Source organism: Macaca mulatta, chromosome 8 (genome assembly GCF_049350105.2).
Source record: "Macaca mulatta isolate MMU2019108-1 chromosome 8, T2T-MMU8v2.0, whole genome shotgun sequence".
NCBI lineage: Eukaryota > Metazoa > Chordata > Mammalia > Primates > Cercopithecidae > Macaca > Macaca mulatta.
In genome coordinates, this window is record NC_133413.1 from 63768361 (window position 1) to 63775112 (window position 6752).

Here is a 6752-nt window from a genome sequence, read left to right on the forward strand (position 1 = left end):
AAGCAAACAAATGAAAATAAATACCTCTGTTTTATTAATTGGACCTTATGATGTATAACAGTTTTTTCTTCCAAAATTTTATATAACATATACTTAAGAAATACATAAACTACCTATACGTTTCTTAATGGTTATAATTAAAATGTTTTTGTAATCTTTAAAATTTCAATTGAAACATGTTATGAATTTGGTGAATCTCTCCGAAAGCAAACAACTGTGCCTAGAGTTTGTTCCTTCTGGTGGGTTTGTGGTCTCACTGACTTCAGGAATGAAGCTGTGGACCTTTGCACTGAGTGTTACAGCTCTTAAAGGTGGTGTGGGCCCAAAGAGTGAACAGCAGCAAGATTTATTGCAAAGAGTGAAAGAACAAAGCTTCCACAGCATGGAAGGGCACCCAAGCATGTTGCTGTTGCTGGCTAGGGTGGCCAGCTTCTATTCCCTTATTTGTCCATTCCCACATCCTGCTGATTGGTCCACTTTACAGAGTGCTGATTTGTCCATTTTATAGAGTACTGATTGGTCAATTTTACAGAGCACTGATTGGTCCATTTTACAGTGCTGATTGGTCCATTTTACAAACCTCTAGCTAGCCACAGAGTGCTGACTGGTGCATTTTACAATCCTCTTGTAAGACAGAAAAGTTCTCCAAGTCCCCACCCTACCCAGAAGTCCAACTGGCTTCACCTTTCAATCCCCCCTCTAAAAAGGACACCCCAACTGCTGTTGGGAACTGGGCAATGACCACTCTAACTACTTCCTGTTGGATAGGGGCAAAGAAGGAGCTCTGCAGTTGTAGTGTCCTCCAGAGGGGAACTTTTTAGGTCAGTCAAAGGGCCAGTGGGTTGATCCAGGTGTCCTCAGCAGAAGTTGTTAGTTGAGCTCATTTGGGGTTCCATTTGTAAGAGCATCTGTAGCTTGATGGCCTTGATCCTGGAGGAAACAAATTTGACAAGAAGGTTAAAAATAGAAGGTCCAAAGGTGAGTAATAGCAAGATGGCTGTCACAGGACCTAGAAAGGGAGAAACCATGTGGCCCAACTCCAGACGTTCGTATAAGAATGTGAAAGGCATTGTCTGATTTCAGAAGCCTTTTCCTGTGAATGCTGGGCGGCATCTCATACTATCCCTGACTGGTTAGTGTAAAAGCAACACTTTTCCTCTAAGAAGGTGCAGAGTCCTCCTTTCTCAGTAGTGAGGAGGTCTAGGCCTCAGTGGTTTTGGAGAATCACTGCTGCCAAAGAGTCTATTTGGGAGTTTAGAGTAAGGATAGATTTTGTTATTTCTTGCAAACTTTTGAGAGTGTGTGGTAGTAGGATAATGAAGTAGATAAACCTGCTATTCTGGTTCCTACAGCAGTGGCCATTCCTAACCCTATAAGTAGAGGTATTAGTTGTGTGGCCCTGCGCTGGTGGACTTGAGCTTTACGGGGCACTGATAGGGTCTGATTTCCTGGGGCAATGTTAATGTTGGGACTTAGGAAGACTAAGGTGGGGGTGCCTGTCCAGTTGGTGGGGAGGCAGATATATGTTGAAGCCCCACATAAGAAGAATATGCCTTGGCTGGGTAGACAGAAAAGTACCCTGGCTTCTCTCTCTTTCCCTCTCTCTCTCTGACTTTCTGTGTCTTTCTCTCTTTCTGACTCTTTCTTTGTTTCTGTCTTTTCCTCTCTCTCTTTCTCTTTGACTTTGTGTCTTTCTCTTCTCTCTATCTCTTTCTCTCTGACTCCCTCTTTGTCTCTCTGTCATTAACCACCCCGAGGGGAGAAAACTATGACCCCAGGAAAGTCCCCATTCTGTTTCAGTTGGGGAATACTGGGACTTAATCTCTTGGAAAGTGTTGTCCCATACCAAGGGTCCTTCCACAGGTATTTCTAATGTGAGGTTCTACCTGGCAGCAATTTTGGCCTCAGTGTCTGCCTGACGGTTTCCTTCTGCCTTTTTTCCTTCACCTTTTTGATGGCTTTGGCAGTGTAAGACTGCCATCTCCTTGGCACTGTGTGCAATAAGTCCATGATTTCCTTGTGGTATTTAATGGAGGTTCCCCCAGAGGGTAGGAACTCCCTTTCTTTCCATATTGCAGCATGGGCAAGCATGCTATTTGTATACACATATTTATTCTTTTTCCCTTTCCCAGTTCTAAGTCTTGGGTAAGCGCCACTAGTTCTGCTAACTGGGCACTGGTTCTGGGGGAAGAGGCTTACTTTCAAGTGCTTACTAACTATGGCATGGCATAACCTGCCCTTTGTATCCCATTCTCCACAAATGAACTTCCATCGGTATATAGGTTAAGGTCGGGATTAACTAAGGGGACTTCTAAGAGATCCTCTCGGGCGGCATAAATCTGGACTATAATTTGTTGGCAGTCATGCTCAATTGGTCCTCCATCCTCTGGGAGAAAACTGGCAGGGTTGGGGGCCACACATGTGTGTATTTGAAGCAATGGTCCCTCAAGGAGCAGCACCTGGTATCCAAGCAGGCGGTTGTCTGATAATCATAAACTTCCTTTGGCACCTAGTATGTCATTTGCATCATGAGTAGTCCAGACAGTGAGATCCTTTCTTTGTATTATTTTGATAGCCTCTGATACTAAGACAACCACCGCCATAACTACTCCTAAACAGTGAGGCGAGCATTTTGCAACTATATCAATTTCCTTACTTAGGTATGCCACTGGTTGTGGGATTGTTTCACGAGTCTGAGTAAGGACTCCAAGAGCTATTCCTGCTCTCTCTGTTACATGTAAAGAGAAGTTTTGTCCTATGGGAAGGCTTAAGTCTGGAGCTTGTACTAGGGCCTGGTTTAATGTTTTCAAGACTGTTTCTGCCTCTGTTTCCCATTCTACTAGAGGAGTATTTGCCCTCTGGGTCTCCTTGATTAGAGTATAAAGGGGTCTGGCTATCTCACTGTATCTGGGGATCCATAGTTGGCAAAAGCTGGTGATTCCAAGGAACCCCCACAGCTGTTTTAATGTCTTAGGGTGAGGATAAGCCAGTATAGGCTGTATTTGTTCCTTGCTGATGGCCCTGGTTCCTCTGGCTAAAATTAAGCCTAGATATTTGACCTGCTGTAGGCAGAGTTGGGCCTTCGATTTAGATGCCTTGTACCCTTGATTAGCTAGAAATTTTAATAGATCTAGAGTAGCCTGCTGGCGTGGGGCTTCTGAACTCATAGCCAAAAGAAAATCATTCACATACCGAAGGACCAGAGTGCCTGGACTTGAAAAGTGGCCTAGATCTTGGGCCTGCCTGACCAAACAGATGAGGGCTATCCCTAAACCCTTGGGGCAAGACCATCCATGTAAGTTGGGATGTGTGGTCTATGGAATCCGTGAAAGCAAAGAGAAACTGGGAGTCGGAGTGCAGGGGAATACAGAAGAAGGCATCCTTGAGGTCCAGACAGTGAACCATTCTGCTTCCTCTGGTATTTGAGAGAGCAGGATATAGGGGTTGGTTACAACTGGATATAGAGGAATTACTGCCTCATGATGAGTCTAAGATCTTGCACTAGTCTCCACTGATCATTCAATTTTTGTACTCCTAGAATTGGGGTGTTGCAGGGACTGCTGCATTTTCTTACTAAGCCTTGAGCTTTTAAATGTCTAACAATATCCTGTAATCCTTTATGAGCTTGAGGCCTTAAGGGATATTGCCTTTGATAAGGAAAAGTGGTGGGATCTTTTAGCCTGATTTGGACCGGGTGGACATTTTTTTGCCCTTCCAAATTGTCCTTCCAATGCCCAGGCTTCAGGGTTGATTCCCTCCTCAAGCAGGGGACCACAAATGGGTTACTTGTTCCTCATATTCATGTAGATAATAGCTCCATCTTTGGCTAATATGTCCATCCCTAACAAGGGTGTGGGACTTTCCAGCAAAACAAGAAAACAAGAAAAGAGCAAAGTCTCCCAGTTACAACTGAGGAGGTGGGAGAAATACCTGGTTACAGGCTGTCCCAGGATTCCTCAGATGGTAACGGACCTTGAGGACAGCTGTCCAGGATAGGAGATTAACACTGAGAAGGTCATGCCAGTGTCCAGGAGGAAGTCAATTTCCTGGCCCTCAATGATTAAACATACCCAAGCCTCAGTGAGGGTGATGACATGAGCTGGCGCTTGCCCCAGGCACCTTCAGTCCTGTGTTGCCCCAGAACCTTTGTCCTCTGGGCCAGTGCACCTTCCAGTGATTGCCTCAGCATAGTGAACATGGGCGAGGAAGCAGCTTGTTTCTCGTTGGACAATCTTTTTTAAAGTGTCCTTGCAAACTACACTGATAACAAGCCTTACTGGGTGATTGGCCTGCTCCACTTTCTGTCCTCTCTGAACCACCAAGGTTTGTTTTTCTAATTGCCATGACAAAGGCTGTGGCCTTTCTCTGATCTCACTTTTCCTTTTCGGCCTGTTCCTCTTGGTCCCTGTTATAGAACACTGAGGTTGCCAGGTTTAGTAATACCTCCAGATTTTGTTCTGGGCCCAGGGCTTGCTTTTGGAGCTTTCTCTTGATATCTGCAGCTGATTGGGTAATAAACTTATCTTTGAGGATCAATTGACCCTTGAGGGAGTCAGGTGGCAGGGAGTATATTTTATTAAGACCTCCTGTAGCCACTTGAGGAAGGCAGAAGGATTTTCTTCCTTTCCCTGAGTTATGGTGGACATCATTGAATAACTCATGGGCTTTTTCCTAATTCTCTTTAGTCCTTCTAGAACACAGGTTAACAGATGTTTACAACTCCGATCCCTATGATCTGAGCCTAGGTCCCAGTGGGGATCCATACTGGGGATGGCTTGCTGACTGGTAGTGAATTTGTCCCTTTCTTCAGCTGTCATTCTACCATTTACTTGACTAAGATACCAGGTATCTCCAAACTCTTGAGCGGCAGCTAAAAACATTATTTTCATTAAAGGTCAGGGTTTGGTCTAAAAATAGCATGACATCTCTCCAAGTGAGGTCGAAGGTTTGCCCTAGACCCTATAGTACATCTATGTACCTATCAGGATCATCTGAAAACTTCCCCAGGTCTACCTTGATCTGCTTTAAATCAGAGAGGGAGAAGGTTGGGCCAAATTCCCCTCCCACTACAGTTTGAAGGGGACATAACCGATAGCCGGGGGTTTTTGTGGTCCTTCGGAGATTTCTTTGCTTGTTTCCCTCTGGGCAGGGGAGATTAGAGGAGACTTATCATTAATAGGAAGGTGAGCTATAGGAAGGCTAGGATATGGAGGTAAGCTCAGAGGTCCTCCTGTGGGATGTAAATTGCAGGCTTTGCATAGTTGTGGATTATCCTTCAATGAAAAGACAGCTTGGACATAAGGTATTTCACTCCATTTGATTTCCCTCTTACAGAATAGGTCAAGCTGCAGGATAGTATTATAATTTATACTTCCCTCAGGTGGCCATTTTTCCCCATCAGAAAGAGAATTCTGGGGCCAGGCCATAGTGCAGAAAAAAATGAGCCACCTCTTTTTCAGGGTTTGGGGGTCAATGACTCAGGATGCATTTCAAGGGTGAACCTGTTGATGCCTGAGTGTTTCCCATCGGAAAGAAAAAAACGGCCCATGGTTTTGATTTTTCCCCCCACCCCAAAACTGCAATGGTCCCTGGACCCTGCTGATTGGAATAGTTGTACTCACTGACGCAGCAGCAGAAACACTAGTTTTCCTCCTAGACCACAAGAAGGACCAAGGAAGGTTAGATTTAGTGGCCCTTACTGACGCATTCTCAAAAACCTGTTAGAGTCCTCAGTGTTTTCTAGGTGCCTAAGGAAAGAAACGGAGTCCTGAAATTTATACTAGAAATCATTCCTACAGGAGAAACTAGAAAAGCACCAGAATCACGGAGTGGTTTTTAGAAGCGGGACTAGCCTCAAAGAAGAGAGGCAGGAGGAAGTTTGTCTGACAGGCGTTAGGACCCAGGAGGCAAGGGTCAGGATAAATAGGATAGATGGGTGAGTCCTGCTTGGGCGATGTGACTTTGAGAGTTCCGCTCATGGCTACAGGGTCAACCAACTTTTTGTCAGGACCCCAGAGCTGAATGGCTTTCCTCTCTGTCAGCCCTCAGCTCAGCCCGGAAGTATGGGAAAAGAGGAAGCTGGTTCCAGCCAAACCAAAGCTACCAACTCCAAAGAGTTGGGGGTTGTTAGAGAGCCCTTTCCCAGAAAGCCTGACACTTGTGTCTTTAGTCCGGTGGCCAGGCTAGTCACTTTTACCTGGCCGACAGGTGCCCGGTGTTTAACCTCCAAATTCCAAGGAAAAATAGGACAGAAAAACAAGTGAAAGGGATCCAATGTTACTCACCACTTGGCAATAGTACCTTGATGATCGCCAAGATGTGTCCAGAGCTTGTTCCTTCTGGTGGGTTTGCAGTCTTGCTGACTTCAGGAATGAAGCTGCAGACCTTCGTGGTGAGTGTTACAGCTCTTAAAGGTGCTGTGGACCCAAAGAGTGAGCAGCAGCAAGATTTATTGTGAAGAGTGAAAGAACAAAGCTTCCACAGGGTGGAAGGGCACTCCAGCAGGTTGCTGTTGCTGACTGGGGTGGCCAGCTTTTATTCCCTTATTTGTCCCCACCCACATCCTGCTGATTGGTCAGTTTTACAGAGTGCTGACTGGTCCATTTTACAGAGGGCTGATTGGTCCATTTTACAAACCTCTAGCTAGCCACAGAGCGCTGATTGGTGCATTTTTACAGAACACTGACTGACACATTTTACAAACCTTTAGCTAGACACAGAGCACCGATTGGTGCATTTTACAATCCTTGTAA

The 6752-nt window shown here is 45.3% G+C and overlaps 1 long non-coding RNA gene across 1 annotated transcript; it reads right to left on the reverse strand.

Moving 5' to 3' along the window:
* Positions 1-11: 11 nt before the first annotated feature.
* Positions 12-6496, reverse strand: LOC144330605 (uncharacterized). The gene is made up of 2 exons (XR_013396897.1): positions 6285-6496; positions 12-930 (listed from the first exon to the last, which is right to left on the reverse strand). It is a non-coding gene; the product is annotated as an uncharacterized LOC144330605 (long non-coding RNA).
* Between the last annotated feature and the right edge of the window lie 256 nt (positions 6497-6752).